The 15,932-nt window shown below is 42.8% G+C and overlaps 1 protein-coding gene across 1 annotated transcript in view; it reads left to right on the forward strand.

Annotated features, from left to right (window-relative positions):
* Positions 1-5,493: 5,493 nt before the first annotated feature.
* ZNF644 (zinc finger protein 644) overlaps positions 5,494-15,932 on the forward strand; it is a 103,489-nt gene continuing 93,050 nt past the window's right edge. Inside the window, exon 1 of the mRNA XM_044002753.1 lies at positions 5,494-5,567. The gene's annotated coding sequence lies outside the window, so the exon portion shown is untranslated. The remainder of the gene's footprint in view (positions 5,568-15,932) is intronic.

Consider the following 15,932-nt stretch of genomic DNA (forward strand, 5'->3'; position numbering starts at 1 on the left):
ATTGTTTCTTATATCCCATGAGTTTACAATTCAATTAAACCGACATTGATTAAAACCACGTGCTGAGAACTGGAGAAGCAAAGACAAAAACCAACTAAATAATGTCCACACTCAAGGAGTTTACAGTCCACTATTAAATTAGACTCCAGTTGAGGAAACAACATATTCTGTGAGCCAGTGACTCTGGACTGTTTCCTTACGCCAGGACCCTGGATCTTCAGGCTCCAGGTGTTTTCACTGGCTCTCCCCAATGCCTGAAACTCTTTCTCGATTCATCTCTTCCTCCCAGCTTCCTTTTGATCTCAGCTAAAATTCCACCTTTTGCAAGATGTCTTTCCAAGTCTTCCTTCATCTTAGTGCTTTTCCCTGGTCAATTACTTCCAATCTCTCCAGCCATATATCTTGTTTGTATATTGAGACCCTTGGAGAGCATGGACTGTCTTTTGCCCCAGAGTTTAACATAGTGCTAGATACATATTGTGCTTAATTAATGTTAATTGACTGATAATACAGCAATTAAATAACAATAGAAGACAATAATGCAAGGGTGTCAAGGAATGTCGAGGGAATGGCTGGTGAGCTCCCTGAAGAACAGTTTTTGTTCTCTTTGGTTCCCTCTTAAGTGAAATGCCAACAATCCTTATTATGCAACTTATCTCTTAATTATATATTGGTGAATTGATTGATTGTACTGCATATTCGCTCTTTTTTCCATGGGTTATTCTGGAGACCCGCCACTATAGTCCTCCTTCTTTACTTTCTGTTGGTCAGGTCACATTTGGAGTATTGTGTTCTGTTCTAGCCATGGCATTTGAGGAGTGACACTGGAAAGCTGTATTAAGTCGGAAAGGATGATGGTGGTGGGGACAGCATCTCAAAGTCATGTCCTATGATGAGAATTTGGGAGAACTAGGTATATTTAGCCTGAAAATGCAAACTTCTCGAGGAGGAGGCATTAAGGGAAGGGAGGTTTTTGTATCCCTAGTGCCAGTACAGTCTCTTGCACTTAAAAAACAAAACAAGACAAAACAAAACTGAATTGTTGAATAATAAAGACAAGAATTGAGGGAAGGGCACAACATGATAGCCCTCTTCCAATATTCTGTCAGGTAGAAACATGTCCTGTGTTTCTATGGAGGGAATAACAAGGACTGATTGATTCCTTCTAGGACCTCCATTTTAAGGAGGATGCTCAGGCCAGCCATCTTCCTTTCTCTCCTGGGCATACCCAACTTCCCAAACTTTCTTTATCTCCACCCCCTCCACTTCCCACTCCCCAACCTCTCACTTCCCTCACTTCCAGTTTTTCAGCTTCTATATACTACTCTTCTTTGATTAAAATGTAAGCCTTTTTAGGACTGGGGCTGCCTTTCTTTCTGCTTGTATTTATATTTTCTGGGCTTAGCACAATGCTTGGCACCTACTGATCTCTTAATAGATTTTTTGTATTGACTTATTGACAACTTACGTGTGGAAGTTACATAGAAATAGATTGTGGCTTATTATTAAGAAGAATTTGATTTCAGCTGTTCAAAAACAGAAGAGGCCACCCTGTCCGGTGGTGGGGGTCCATCAAGCAGATTCAATGTTGCCTTGTCAGGGATGACTGGGCTGGGGGGGGGGAAGGCTTCATGCCTTAGGAGGCCAACTAGAAGACCACTAATTTTCTTTACAAATAGAAGATTCCATGATTTTAGATCATAAGTCCCTGGTGTCAAGGAACTAGAACCCCAAAGAGCTATAATAAAAGTTCCTATGGTATATTTCTGTGATCTTTTGTTTCTGTCTCCAGAGGTAGAATATTGTGAATGGGCCCTCGCTAAGAGGGGAATAGAATGCAGGACCAGGGCTCAGGAAGACCTGGGTTTGAAATCTGCCTCAGGTCTTTTTGAATGTGTAATTTCCCCCTTCAGACTCAGTTTTCTCATCTGTAAAATGGGACTAATGATATCTTCTGACTCAGGGAGTTGCTGTGAAAACCAAATGAGATAATTGGGGTAAAGCCCTTTGCGTGGTTTAAATGTCTGGTATTGTTATTAAGTGCTTGGTAAAAGGGAAAAAGCAGCGGTTGGCAAGTAATTTTTAGCACTGATACTTATGAAAATGATGATAATAGCTGACATTTATGTAGCATTGTAAGGTTTATAAAGTGCTTTACATATATGATCTCTTTATATGTAATGAGAAACGAAGAGTTACAGAAAGCTCTTTCTGTACTAGATATATTCGTATCCTCTAGCCTCATATTAAAACTCTTCTCAAAGGTGCCCTTATAGTAAAATTCTTTGTATCTTTGTAGTATGAAGTGCACTGGTCCAAGGCTAGACCTTGAGTCCCTGTCTTTATCCTTTCTTACTGTGTGTCCCAGAGAAAGTCACTTGTCCTCTCTGAATCTTGGTCTCTTCATCTATAAAATGTCTCACCTACTTGCAAGACACATGGTTGTTATGAAGAAAAAATGGTGAACTTTAAAGTTTAGAATACTGCTTGTGCCATTCTTTCTATACTTCCTTTCCATCTACTCTGTATTTGTCTTGTATGTATGGTCTTCCCCACTGAGAGCTCCTTGGGGATTGGGATTGTTTTTGTCTTTTCTCTGTCCCTCCAGGCTTATTAGTACATTGCCTGGCACATAGGAAGCATTTCATAATTTCTCTCGGACAGTCTTCTGACATCCTTTTACTCTTTCACAGCCTTGGCTGATACCAGGATTGGTTGAATGATTGATTTTCCTAACACAGACTCAATTAGATGGGGATGAGGCGTCAGCCAAGGGGGGATGTGGGCTCACCAGACAGGTCCCCTACTTGGTTATTATTACAAAACACCAATGTAGTTGGGGCTTTTTTTTGTAATTACTTTTTTGTGGCTATTGAAATAGATAATATTAGAATGTGAATTAACCTTAAATATCATCAATAGAAATGTCCTCATTTTAGGCTGTATGAATCGTGGACACAGTCTCTCCCCTCCCCACAATTCAATGAAATTTAATCACTCATCTGCATAAGGCATAAACTGGCCAGCTCAGAATTATCAATCAGGGTGTCTACATTCATAGCCTCTTCCAGGAGAGGCTAACTCCCTGATAATGTCTCTCCTATTTTTAAGACATCAAACCCCTGTAGAGCCCTGGTTAACCCCCTGTATAAGAAATAGGTAAGTGAAGTGTCCAAGGTCTTCAGCTAGTTAATAGTAAAGAAAGGTTTCCTGATGACCTGACCTAGTTCTTTACATTTCTATTCCATTTCTTTGGTTTTTGTTTTGTTTTGTTTTGTTTTTACATGACGAAGGATTATTAGAAAGGGACAGAGGTGCAGAGGAAAGGTCAGGGCTTTTTGTAGAGATGTCAATAGAAAGGAAAATCCCTTGTGGGAAACTGTCACAATAGTATTCCTTTTGTGTATAGAGTTGGTCTGGATGGCCCTGTTGAAGTCCCTGCTAGCTCTCCCAGATTCTGTGATTTCTGGCATGTACCCAACAAAAAAGGCTTGCGTGAGGTTCTTTGGAGTTTCAATCAAGGCCCTCAAAGCAAGAGTGACAGGTGAAAAAAACAATTTCAAATTGTTCTACTGTGGTAATAGTATAGTCAACGAATATAAAGAGGGGACCAAAGGTCGGTGCAAAACACGTGTCACACTTAACCCATAGGTTGTCACTCTCTCATTGGTTCTATTTATTTGATGAAAGTGGTAGGGATACAAAGAGATAGGCTGCTTGGGTCCTAGGGCCTTAATTGATCAGTCCAGAATTGAACATTTCAAGTGCCTGTTGTATGTCTGGGATTGTGAGCTGACGTAGCTCACATTTATGCAGCTTTTTCATTTAGAAGGTAATCTATATACTTTATTTCACTGATTCCTTATTATCCCCATTTTACAGATGAAAAAAATGAGGTGGAGAAAAGCTAAATGACTTGCCCATGGTCACACAGTTTGTAAGTGTCTAAGTTCAAATTTGAATTCAGGTCTTCCTGAGTCCAGGAACAGTTCTCTGTCCCTTTCTAGCTGCTTCATAATGGATGAATCACATATTAAAAATGGGAAGGACACTGACTTTTGGATCAAAAGACCAGAGTTTGAATTTTGCCTCTTGTATTTACTACCTACCTGTATGACCTCGAATAAGCTGTTTCCCTTATTAGGGTCAGAGGGTTTTTTTTTGTTTGTTTTGTTTTCAATCTGCAAAATACATTCCTACCTTAGAGGGAATCTAGTCTAACCCTCTCATTTTACAGGTGAGGAAACTGACCCAGAATCTCTAGGACCTTTCCCCGAAGAATCTGTGTCAAAGAATGAGCTAGTTTTCCTTTGACCCTAATTGCATTTATCATGCCTATTTGTGTCCTTGTTAACAGCTTATCCAAACTGCAAGTTCCCTGAGGGCAGGCTCTGTTAGCTCTCATCTCTGACTCCCCAACACTCAGCCTAGTGCTCCATCATCAAAAAGAACATCTGGCCGTTCCTTGGCAACTTGCTAAGAGGAAGCCATCCATCTTCCAGCTCACTGCATCCCTCTGTGTCTGGGATGCTCTCTGACTTTCTTCAAGACTCGGCTCAGATCTCCCCCACCCTCACCCCCAAATCCCTTAGACTATAATGTTCTTGAAGGCAGGGACTCTCTTTTCCCTTTATATTCTCAGCACTCTGCAGGCGCTCTAACACATTTATTGAACGATGAATGAATGAATGAATGAACGAACGAAAGAGACCACTCCACGTCTCTCCAGGGATGGGCCTCCCTCCATCTTTCACGTGCCTGGTTATTTCCCTGTCATCTTCTCCAGTGACAACTTCTCCTCCTTGAGGGCAGGCACCATTTTTTGTTTTTTTTGCATTCCCAGCTTAAGGCAGTGTTGAGCCAACCTCAACCTCAACCTCAACACCGAGCTGCTCTTGCCGGTGGTGCAAAGAAAGGCCGGGGTTGGGGGTGGTGGTGGAGGGCCGAGAGGAAAGGGTGATCAATGAGCGCTGATTGAACATCTCCCCAACAGCGCGTCTTAATGTTCATTTATGGGTGGACTCTTGAATCACTGGATACCTTTAAGGTTTTTTTAAGTGGCTCTTTTTTGGCCCCATCCTAAGGTCAAGGCCGACCAGCAAGGCTTGGCCTCCCGGCTGGGCTTCGCCTTCTCGGGCCAAAGAACTTTGGGCCTCGCGCCGGCCACTGCTTGGCCGGGGCAGGGTTCGGGCACCACCATATGTGGGAGGCCCTCACCGGGGTGGCCTCCTAACGCAAGGTGACTTTGTTAGGTCCGCTCCTTGGTGGTCAGGAGTTCCACGGAGGGCAGCCGGGGGGGCGGGGTCGGCAGCTCCTCCAGCACGAGGTGGCTGCCCAGGAGCCTGGGCTAGACCGAGAGGCCGGCGGGCAGGGCTGAGGCGGGAAAGCGGCGCGCCTGCGCGCTGGCGACCCCGGGACCGGAGGCGAAGATCGGTTTGCTCGCGGAGGGAGGTCCCCCCTCCGCTCCCCGAGCTGAGGAGCGGCGCGGCGCGTCCGGGGCGGCGCGTGACGCGGGGACGCTGCGCGCTCGCAACGTCGCCTCGGTTTGACGCACACGGCACCAAACTGTGAGTTTGAGGGGGGGCATTGGTCGGATTCGCCGGCCCTCGAGCGGGTTTCGGGCCCTGGGGCTGAGGCGGCGGCGGGCCTGAGGGGGGCGGAAGGACTCGGGCGGGGCCGTCCCCCGGAGCCGGGGCCCCGACCGCGGCGCCCCAGGCTGGGTCCCTTCCATCCCAAAGGACGCGTTTTGCCGCACAGGCTAAGATGGCGGCGGCGGCGGCCGAGGAGGCGGAGCTGGTGCGGCACAAGGAGCCCGGGGCCGGGGTTCGGGGCCGGGGTCGCGGCGGCGGCGGCAGCGGAGGAGGCGGAGGCCGCGGGCGCGGGCGCGGGCGCGGGCGCGGGGGGCGGCGGAGCTTGAGGTGAGCCCGGGGCCGCGGCGGCGGCGGGGCGGGGTGGGGCGGGGCGGGCCGCGGTAGCGCTCGGGGCTCGGCGGCGGCCGCTGGAGCGAGCGAAGGAACGAGCGGACCGACTCACACAAAGGGACCGGGCCGGGCCGGGCCGAACCGGACCGGGGGTGGCGGTGTTCAGTCACATGAAACGGCGCAGCCAGTGAGCGGCGCAGAAGGGACGGAAGGGGCCGCGGCTCGGCGGGCGCCATTGCCGAGCGCCGAGTAACGGGGCGGCGGCGGCGGCCCCCGTCCGGGCCCGCTCCCCTTCCCCTGACCAGCCCAGAGGGCTTCTCGGGCCGCTGCCCGGCTTTCGTGCCGCGGCCCCCGAGAGGGGCCGGAGGGGCCCTTCGCCCAAGTTCACGGTCGTCGGAAGCCCCCGAGCGGAGCCGGAGCGTCTCGGGGCCCTTGGGGCTCAGCCGGCCGCCGAGTCCCGTAACTTTGGTGGGAAAGTTTGCTGGGCGCTGGCCCAGGAGGAAGGCTCGCTCCGGGGCCGCGGGGGGTAGTTGGGAAACTTGTCGCGGGGACCGGCCGTCCCTTTGTGTGGGGTCCGGGAGGGGGCCCAGCTGATGCTCGCGTGGATGCTGCTGAGGGAGCGCGTCACGCGCGGGCACCAGCCCCGGAGCAGCCGCAGCCGCCGCACTTGGATCCAGTCGGACCAATGGGGCGGGCGGGTTTGCCTCCTGCCCCAGAGTAGAATTCAGCCCCGAGGTAGACAACCCCGAGCGCAGGACGGAGCTCTCCAGACCCACGGTCCTGCTCATCCCTGTTGCTCTCACAAGGTGCATCTTCTAGTGGTGAGACAAGGCTTAAGCTTAAAGGTTCGGCAGTTCTTTAAAAAAACAGCCGAACTACATTACACCTTACTGTTTCCAGATGTCATTTAAAACATAGTGAACATGCATACAGAGAAGCTACTCAAAGATTTGTATAATTATTGCAAAGTTCTTCGTCAGATAGAGGAAACTTCTTGTGAAGAAGGAGAAAAGTAAAACAGCAACAACTTACTTTAAACACCCTTAAGTGGAATGTTAGAAACTGTCTCAGTATCGTTCCTTCCATTCTGATTTATTATTTTATTCCTCCTTCCCTCCCCCCCCCCATCAGCCTAGAAATCTTGTTGGGATTGCACAGTAGGAGATACTTAGCATTTAGTCACTAAATAGGAATTGAAGAATTAGAGACTCTTAGAAATAGATAATTGTAGTCTCACCTCCACATTTCAAAGATGAGAAAATTGATAACCATAGCATTTACTGGTGGCCAAGGTCTCAGACCTAGTTAGTGGTAGCCAGAGCATCTCCCAGAGGTGTCATACTTAATTGTCTGTCCGCCTGCTCTTACTACTAAAATGTACCACCATTAAAATGTAATTGGGAAATGTTTAACAGTATGCAGTACAACTGAGATAATATTAATTTGTAGTTTTCTAAGTAATTTTGCTGCCCACAGGGATCCATTTCTGTTTTGAATCTGACACCGCTGGATTCTAGGGAACTTGCATCTCCTTATCTTGCTTGTCAATACTTTATTGATTCCATGCTTTGGTGATGCAAAAATAAAATTTCCATTTGTAGTAAAAAAATTTCTAGGGAAACAATTACAGGAAATGATACTTGGGACAGAGTACTCTTAAACTAATGAATATGTGGCCACAGAAAATTGAAACCTTTCAAGTTTGATTTTGTGTGATTACTTTTAAAAAGTTTTCAAAGCAGAATCAAATTCAAATCCTATTTTGCCTATAAGAGGCAATTATAGAAGATTTTCATGTGTAATCCTGACTTCTCAAAATGTTTGACTAAATGTCATATAGAGAAAAACTTTTTGTTGGTTATAGAGTAAAGGAGCTGGTGTAAAAGCATTCACACTTGATTTAGTAGACCACCTGGATTCAGGTCACTGACACTGCAGTTTATACTCCCAAGCTCTTAGATGGAAATGCCAGTGCCTTCCGTTTTTAGTTGTTTGTGCATAAAACTTCCATTAAAGTCTTATTCTGATGCTTCATTGTTGTGTGAAGATGAACTTTGGTTCTCTTAAGACTATAATAACCGTTGCTTTGCTCTTAGAGCCTTAAGGTTTGCAAAGCTCACAGCTCCACAGAAGCAGCCTGGAACAGCACTGAGTATGAGACAGGTAGGAAGAGTTGTGTTATCTGAGGATTAGCCTGATTAAGTTTAAAGATGCTAGTCACTAGGTTAGTTGTAGAGTAATAACATTAGTTGGAAGTAGCCTAAACCAACTCAATTGTGGAACCTGGAAATAGTGTCAAGATGAATAGAAATTCAGTAATGTGCGTATTTCACTTTGAGTGCTCTAGATTTATTCTTCAGTCTTTTATGTTTGATGGGTAGTTTTAAGATCTGAATATAAGCTGCAGCCAGCTAAGTATTTGTGTTGGGGGAAATCTAAGTGATAGACTTATAAGTGATGTTTTCTGAAATGTAGATTGGTCATTGCCCTTTATTTAATCAACTCCAAGGTTCCCTGTTACCTCTAGAATCAAAAGCACTTCATATAATCTCACTCCAACCTACCCTTCAGTCCTTATTCTGTTACTTACTCTCCATGCACAGTATGGTTTAGCCAAATTGGCCTTACAGTTATCAATAGAGCACACTCCACCTCTGTGCCCTTGCACTAGCTGTGACCCCCTTGCCTGGAATGCATTTCCTTCTTAAGGCCTCCTCTTAGAATCCATAGTTTCCCTTAAGACCTTCTGCAAGGCCACCTCCTACAGGAAGCCTTTTACTGTTTCCTTTCAGTTGCTAGTGACTCAAATCACCTGTATATACTGATTATGCACTTCTTAATGTCTCATCTAGTCAATAAGTTCCTGGAAGACCAGCACTGGTTGACTTTTGTCTTACTATCCCTGGTGCCTACCTGCCCTGGCATATGGTAGATGTTTAATAAATGCTGATTGATATAATAGCTTTTAGAAAATTAGATGTTAACAGTCATTTTCTGTGGCACATAGAATTCCAGCCCTTTTTTTTGGAGCCACATTTAGCAAAAGCAGTTAAATTTATGTTGCACAAATCCTTTAGTTAGGATGACTTTTTGATTTATTTAGCTTTTCTCAAGTTTCTGTTCCTATAATTTTCATTCATTCATTCATTCATTCATTCATTCATTCATTTATTTTTTAGTGAGGCAATTGGGGTTAAGTGACTTGCCCAGGGTCACACAGCTAGTAAGTGTTAAGTGTCTGAGGCTGGATTTGAACTCAGGTACTCCTGACTCCAGGGCCGGTGCTCTATCCAGTACTATGTGCAAAGCATGAAATATAAAAGAGGAACAGTGTCAACTTCAGTGGGAGAACGGGCAGGTCTGACATCCCCCAACTTGGCAGGGGGAATGTTTCAGTTAAGGAGGGCCCAGGCACTGAAGGAAGGTCCTAGATGTCTGAACCAGATTAAGCCATCATTGGGAATTGCTTTACAAAATAAATAAAAACATAATACAATATAGATTATATTATTTGTGATTTTCTAAGTCAGTATTCAAGCCCAGGAATCCATTTCTATTTGACTTTGACACTAAGGGTGTAAATGAAGTGGAGAAAGTAGGAAGCAGAGTTTAGGGGGGATGGATATTATAGAGTGAGGAAGCACTTTTGTTTTTACAGTTGAGGAAACCAGGGCCTGGGCAACTTAAGTGTCTAAAGTCATGCTAGTAGTTAAGTGATAAAGGAAGTCATTCAATAAAGAAGTATTAAGCACCTGCTCTGTGCCAAGCACCATGCTAATCACTGGGGATACAAAGAAAGGCCAGAGCCTCTGTCCTGGAGCTCACAGTTTAAGAGGGGAAGACAACACGCTAATAACTTCAAACTATATACTGGATAAATGGGAGATAATCGACAGAGGAAAGTCACTGGCATTAAGGGGAATCAGGAAAAGCTTCTCACAGATGAGATTTTAGTTGAGACTTGAAGGAAGACAGGTAAGGAGGGAGAATATTGCAGGCGTGGGGGAAAGCCAATGAAAATGCCTGAAGTCTGGAGATAAAGTGGCAGGTGCAAAGAACAGCCAGAAGGGCAATGTCACTGGGTCTGCATCATATGTGGGGAGTAAGGCAGGGGAAGACTGGGAAAGTAGGAGGGGGCCAGGTTGTGAAGGGTTTTGAATGTCAAACAGAAGGATTTCTATTTGAGGTGAAAGGGAGACCTGGAGTTCATTGAATAAGGGGTGTGTGTGTGTGTGTGTGTGTGTGTGTGTGTGTGTGTGTGTGTGTGTGTGTGTCTGAGAGAGAGAGAGACAGAGACAGAGACAGAGACAGACAGAGACAGTCATTTGTTCTTTTGGAAACTTAATTTGTCAACTGAGTGGAAGATGGACTAGAGTAGGGGGAGACGAGGTTTACTCAGCAGGTTAGTACAATAGTAATAGTCCAGGTGTGAGGTGAGGAGGTCCTATAGCATGGTGGCAGCAGTGTCTGAGAAGAGAAGGGGGTGCATCTAAACAATCAGAGTCAGGATTCAAACCCAAGTCCTCTGGCTTCAAATCTAGGACTCTTAAATATCAGTTCACCCTGCTGGCTATTTGAAGCAATAACCTGTTTTTTGTTTTTTTTTTTTTAATTTCAAGAACTGAGTTATAGAATCTAGAACTAGTAGGACACAGGGCTTTGTGAATAATGGCTCCCTAAGAAAAGTGGTGTTCTAGGAGGTGGTTATATCTCACTTCTTTTTGTTCCCTGGGTTATTGGGTAACTTGGATGTTTAACTTAACTGGCCTCAGATCTGCCAGTTGTAGATTTACTATTTGAAATTGTTTGTTAGAATCAGAATGTCTTAAGTGATTGTGGAGAAGTTCTGATTTTGTTGTTTTAAAAGGAGAGTACTACTTTGGAATTTGTCCTTTGTTCTCAAATAGGACCATGACATTAGGATGATGTCATGTCATGTCTTGCAATGAATTGGATTTAAGTGAGGGAGGGTTGTGCAAAGTCAAAACCTTACTGTCTCCTCCAGAGCCATCTGAGTCCATTGGAAAGATACAGATCAGGAAGACTGGAGATGGCCTTGGATTTTTTTTTAAAAGGTAATTGGGGGCTAAGTGACTTGACCAAGGTCACACAATTAGTAAGTGTTTGAGGTGAGATTTGAGCTCAGGTCTTCCTGACTCCAGGGCCAGTGCTCTGTCCACTGCGCCACCTAGCTGCCCTACTTTGGAAATTTATTTTTTTGTGGGGCAATGGGGGTTAAGTGACTTGCCCAGGATCACACAGCTAGTAAGTGTCAAGTGTCTGAGGCTGGATTTGAACTCAGGTACTCCTGAATCCAAGGCCAGTGCTTTATCCACTGCGCCACCTAGCTGCCCCTCTACTTTGGAATTTAAGAGAGTGTAGGAAAAGAGAAACAGGAGTCCATTAATAAATAGCATTATACTAAGGATATGGAGGTAAAAATGAGGTTGTTTTTTTTTCTTTTTGAGGGAGGGGTAAGTAGGTGGGCAGTGAATAAACGGGCTCAAATGAGATGTATTTATGCATATATATATCACTTTGCAAATTTTAAAGAATATATAGGTTTAGCCATTAGGAAGTAAAACTGAGTTTCTTAGATGGTTGGTTACTTTGCATTTATTTCTCCCCTCCCATTAGCATTCTAATCTTTATTCCACCATTATTATTGTCTTTATTATCCTCTAAATTCCTGCCCCCCCCCTTCCCATCCACATTTGGAAGCATATGAAACTGTGGGATCATTTGGAAATTGACTTATGTTTTGCATATACATAATGATTTGTAATTTTATTTTTTCTTGAACCTTAATCATATTAAAAGACACAAATGCATCTTGATCAAGAACTTATTTTAGATTGCGGCAGTCAATTGGTTAGGAACACATTCACATTTAAGTCCTTTGGAAATGTAATAAAGCCTAGTCAGCATGTGTATCATTCTTTTTTTTTTTTAAATATGCTTTTTATTTGTTTTATTTTTTGCAGGGCAATGAGGGTTAAGTGACTTTCCCACAGTCACACAGCTAGTAAGTGTCAAGTGTCTGAGGTCATATTTGAACTCAGGTCCTCCTGAATCCAGGGCTGATGCTTTATCCACTGCGCCATCTAGCTGCCCCCATGTGTATCATTCTTTAAGAAGACATATTAACCTTATAAGCAAGAAAATAATACCTTTTTTGAAACTCATTTTGGAAAACAAAACAACCCAAGAAATGCCTCAATGTTTACTTCAGTTTAGACATTTTAAAAAAGGTTAAAATTCTAATCTTGTCCTCCATGGTGGCTCTTCTCCCTAATACATGTTTTTCTTATTTCACCATCATTGAAATTTCTTAATTTAGGTTCCCCCCCCATCTCTTTTTTTGGGGGGGGAGCAGGGCAGTGGGGGTTAAGTGATTTGCCCAGGGTCACACAGCTAGTAAGTGTCAAGTGTCTGAGGCCGGATTTGAACTCAGGTACTCCTGAATCCAGGGCCGGTGCTTTATCCACTGCTCCATCTAGCCGCCCCCTCAATTTAGGTTTTTGAAGAAAATGTAGGGATGACTCTGTGTCATCCTTATTCTTGACAGATGCTGACATAATCTGTGTAATATAATCCTTATTTTCTCAATTCTTAGATAAATATATTGGTTGAGGTAAACATGATTCATTCCCATTGACTCACTATATTCTACTGAGGTCATAAGGGGATCCTGAATATATATTTCCAGATATCCATCTCACTGATCTGTTGGTATCTCTTCCTGCGGTGATTTAATGTCATTAATACATTCACACCTCACTTTGTAGTCTTCTGTAGATTCTACACAAATTCTACCCAGTAGTTAGATTTTACTCAGCAGGTAGTCTGAGCCAAATAGATGATTTTCCTTAAATAGCTCTTCCTTGACCTGGCCAGGTTTTTCTATGTATGTGCATATGACATATTGATATATGCATTATCTCTATGTCTCTTTTTATAAAGGGGGAAAAACACACACAAACCCCACAAAACAACCTCCCTAAGCTTTTAGATAGAATTGTCGATGAGAATCTAATCATTTTAAGTCTAAAGATTAATTTTTAAAATTGATAGTTCATAGGTTAGTTGTCCTTTCAGTTCTCAATACATTTAAGATGTCATTTAAAAAAAGTTTACATTGTTTATTCATAGGGTTATGCAAGAACCTTTGTCTTGGTTGTTGAATTGGTGCAAGGCTACTGGCTGAAATGAAAGTTTTCACTTTACTATTACAGTGCAGAAAGGGAAAAATACTAAATCATATCTGATGTTCTCTGTGATTTGAGGCTTTCCAGTGTCATCTATTTAAAGGGCAAACTATAACTAGAACTGAATAGCACTGAAATTTTGAAAATTTGCTCTTATCAAAAAATACTTTTTTGGGTATTTTTATACTTTAATATATCATGAGCTTTGTTTAATTTCTTACCTAGTTCACAGAATCTCAATTCGAAGAGACCTTAGAGGCCATCTAGTTTAACTTGTTCCTGAACAAGAATTCAAATGGCTTTTGATGCAAGACCTCTAGTGAAGGGGTGCCCACTGCCTCTGAAACAGTCCTTTCCACTTTTGGATAGTTCTCATGGTTAATAAATTCTCCTTGCACTAAGGCTGATTCTCTTGAAATTGAAGAGTTGCTTTGAATTCTGCTTTCTGGGGCCAAGAAGAATGTCTAATTCCTTTTCCTCCTATCTTGCAAATGTCATCTCTTACTTTCCTCCCTCCTCCCTCAAATTTTTTCTTTTGCAGACAAAGAAAATATACACTTTCTCCAGACGTCATTCCTTTACCATTGTGGGTAGTGGTTCTCTGCACATTCTTCTGCTTAACAAATGTAATTCCTAAAATGTGATGCCCAGAGCTACACATAGTATTTGAGCTGTAGTCTGATGAGGGTAAATTACAGTGGGATTGTCTTTTCCTAGTCCTCAAAACTATGCTTTTCAATGCAGTCTAATATTAAATGAACTTCTTTGGTTATCTACTACCTTATACTTTTTTGTGAATCTAATATGGGCATGCAGGTTGCATTTTTAAAAAAAACCTATCATTTCCTATTATAATTTAATCATAATACTGTTTAAGGCTATCCTTTTTTTTTGGTCTCCCTCTAAAGATGTTCTCTCCACCCCCCCCCCCCTTGTGTATTAAATGCTTCATTGGTATTCCTCCTCGCCCCAGGACCCCAAGGAAAAACAAAACACTTAACCTGGAACAAAGCATAGTCAAAAAAATAAAGAAAATCATACATTGCCCCATCTGAAGATGCACATATGGCTTATAATACCTCTGATGCCTCACCTCTTTGCCAAGAGGCATGCATTATGCCTCATTAGTTTCCTGGTCATAGTTCTGAAGTTTTTTCTTTACAGTGGTGAAACCATTGATTGTATAGTTCTCCTGGTTCAACTTACTTCATTCTACATCAGTTTATACAAGTCTTTATAGATTTTTCTGAAATGGTAGAGTTTATCATACTATAGTTTGTTTAGGCTTTTCCCATTTGATGAACAACCTCTTGGTTTACCTATCTTTGCTATGACAAAAACTGCTACTGTTTTGTTCCTGTAGTTCCTTTGCTTCTTTCTTTGATCTTTTTGAGATTTGGGTCTAGTAATGGTATTTCTGAGTCAAAGTTTGGGCATAGTTTAATCACTTTTGGTGTGTAGTTCCAAATTCCTTTTTGTAATGGCAGAAGTAGTTTACAGTTCCACCAACAGTGCCTTTTTCCCACATATGCTCCAAACCTTTTCGGGTCATCTTTGTTAATCAGATGAATGTGAGGAAGAGCTTCAGAGTTGTTTTAATTTAAATTTTTCTATTAGTGATGTGGAACATATCTTTTCATATGGTTGTTCTTAGCTTGTATTTTTTCTCCTTTATAATCTAATATTCATATCTTTTGATCACTTACCTTTTGGAGAAATGATTCACTGCATATCAGATATCAGACTGTTATGGTGGAAACTTAGTACAAAGTTTTTTCCTCCCAGTTAACTGTTTACCTTCTGATTTTAAGAAGATTGATTTTGTGCAAAAGTTTTCAGTTTTATGTAACCAAAGTTGTAATGTTTTACTTCCTCTTTTTTTCTTGCTTGGTCAGTAATTTTGCCCCATCCATAGTTGTTAAAGATACATGCTTTCCTGCTCCTAATTTGGTTATGGTGTGACCTTTTATGTCTGAATTTTGTATTCATTTGGAGCTTATTGTGTTATGTGGTTGGTCTAAATCCAATTTCAGTTTCCTAGCAGTTTTTGTTGAAGAATGAGTCCTTATGCCAATAATTGGATTCTTTGCTACTGTGTTCCTTGCTTCTTGTCCTGGTAGGCCTTCTTACTTTCTTTTTCATTATTTCTCTTGAGATGCTTGACTCTGAGCAGAATTTAATTTTTTTTTCTAGCTGTATAAAGTAACCCTTTTGGAATTTTGTTATGGCACTGAATACTTTTTTTTTTGGTGAGGCAGTTGGGGTTAAGTGACTTGCCCAGGGTCACACAGCTAGTGAGTGTTAAGTGTCTGAGGCTGGATTTGAACTCAGGTACTCCTGACTCCAGGGCCGGTGCTCTATCCACTGCGCCACCTAGCTGCCCCATGGCGTTGAATAATTAAACTAATGTATCACACTGTTGACTTGTAGTTATTATTAATGTTGTAATAGTGACCATCAAATAATAAAAATTTTATTAAATTCTTAGATTTTTAAAGGGAGAAGAAAATCAGACTACCAGTAAATACCTATTTTTTTGGGGGGGTGGGGTAGTGAGGGTTTAAGTGACTTGCCCAAGGTCACACAGCTAGTAAGTGGCAAGTGTCCGAGGCTGGATTTGAACTCAGGTCCTCCTGAATCCAAGGCCAGTGCTTTATCCACTGTGCCACCTAGCTGCCCCCATAAATACCTATTTTTATTCTGAATTGTGTCATTCAGCAAATATTTATTGAGGATCATGTAACTATGTGATGTTCTCCTAGAGCTCAGAATCTTGACATGCACCTGAGAAAACTTAACTAGG

This window comes from Dromiciops gliroides, chromosome 4 (assembly GCF_019393635.1).
Source record: "Dromiciops gliroides isolate mDroGli1 chromosome 4, mDroGli1.pri, whole genome shotgun sequence".
NCBI classification, from domain to species: domain Eukaryota; kingdom Metazoa; phylum Chordata; class Mammalia; order Microbiotheria; family Microbiotheriidae; genus Dromiciops; species Dromiciops gliroides.